This window comes from Coregonus clupeaformis, chromosome 36, assembly GCF_020615455.1.
Source record: "Coregonus clupeaformis isolate EN_2021a chromosome 36, ASM2061545v1, whole genome shotgun sequence".
Classification (NCBI taxonomy): Eukaryota; Metazoa; Chordata; class Actinopteri; order Salmoniformes; family Salmonidae; genus Coregonus; species Coregonus clupeaformis.
In genome coordinates, this window is record NC_059227.1 from 20555121 (window position 1) to 20556821 (window position 1701).

Sequence of the window (1701 nt, forward strand, 5' to 3'; positions counted from 1 at the left end):
AAATCAGACTTCAATCCACTTATTCACTCATTATTACAACTTAAAGGCTGGGGAGCAATGTGCTTCATCCTCATTTTGCACTTCATGATCACACACAGGCACTTCATCTGTTGCAGTGGTTGAGGTAAGACTCAGCGATTCTGGCCAACCTAAAGAAACAAAACCACATCAGATGTTACTGACAGTATCTTGTCCTGATATAAATCTAATATCCTGCAACTTTATGAGCCACAGGCCCTTATTGTGTCATCCTAAACCCTAAACACCATTGGATATGTTTTTTCATTAAAGGGGCGGCAGGTAACTTAGTGGTTAAGAGCGCTGGGCCAGTAACCGAAAGGTCACTGGTTCGAATCCCCAAGCCAACTAGGTGACAAATCAGTCGATGTGCCCTTGAGCAAGGCACTTAACACTAATTGCTCCTGTAAGTCGCTCTGGATAAGAGCGTCTGCTAAATGACTAAAATGTAAATGTATACTTAGGAATTTTGGCAAAGATGCCCTTTATCTACTTCCCCAGAGTCAGATGAACTCGTGGATACCATTTTTATGTCTCTGCAGTTTGAAGGAAGTTTGTTAATTAGCGCTAGTGCAATTGCTAACTAGTGTTAGCGCAATGACTGGAAGGCTATGGGTCTCTACTAGCATGCTAGCAGATACCCATGACTGGAAGGCTACGGGTATCTACTAGCATGCATAGACATAAAAATCATATCCACAAGTTCATCTGACTCTGCGGGGGAAGTAGATAAAGGGCCTCATTGCCAAAATCCCGAAGTATCCCTTTAATGTTCCTGTTATTCATAAAGGCAATGTCAGCATCATTGACTTCTTCACACTATAAACACCCAGGCACAATTAACACAGTACAACTAGGAGCTAGTGTGGTATCAGGTTGCAGAATTCAATTTTGATTACTGATGCTAACATAACATTTGAAATTGTACTTTCATCTTATCTTGATGTGATATCAATTTGACCCGTGTTCTGTAATTACAATGATAATATCAATGAATATACCTACATGAATTTAGATCTGACTTAAACAATTGGAAAACCTCAGTTGTGAACCACCCGATGATCATATGAGGGTCAAAGGAAGAAACTGCAATCTGTGAAAAAATAACAATAAATAAAAACTGGTTCTCCTTGTATAAAAAGTATTCTATAGAGTCACATTGTATTTAAAATGGTGTAAAATGATAGAATACCTCAGGATGTATATTAAGCTTCTTCAGAATCTCTTTAACAACTTCTTCATTTTGAGGACACTCCAGTAGTCCCTGGCTCTCATGGAAGAGACAGTCCACTGTGAGTATTACATCACCTCTGGTCACTAGTCTGCTGCTGTCAGGTACGGTGTAGTCTGGGTTGAAGGTGTGATGCAGCACTACCAGAATTACAGATTTACCAACTGTCAAAAAGGAAACAAAATACATGTAAACTCTTAACCATGGATATGTGTAGCCTAGTAATGTATGCTAAATGTAAAGTATGCATAAATTACTGTTGCCATTGTCAATTACTTTTATTTTGACCCTAAACATGGAAGACAGTAGCTGTCAGAGGAATTTGGTCAGATTACTGAACTACCTGGAATCTGCTGCAGTGCTGCTCAATATCAGTCCCAGCACGAGAGACGATGGGACAGAAAACCAGGATGACATCACTCTCCTCTTGTGATGTCACCTCAGTACCGGTA

General features: G+C 39.9%; 1 long non-coding RNA gene across 1 annotated transcript; it reads right to left on the reverse strand.

The window, feature by feature from the left end:
• LOC123482718 lies at window positions 1–1396 on the reverse strand. The gene is made up of 3 exons (XR_006657843.1): window positions 1211–1396; window positions 1024–1111; window positions 1–149 (listed from the first exon to the last, which is right to left on the reverse strand). It is a non-coding gene; the product is annotated as an uncharacterized LOC123482718 (long non-coding RNA).
• Between the last annotated feature and the right edge of the window lie 305 nt (window positions 1397–1701).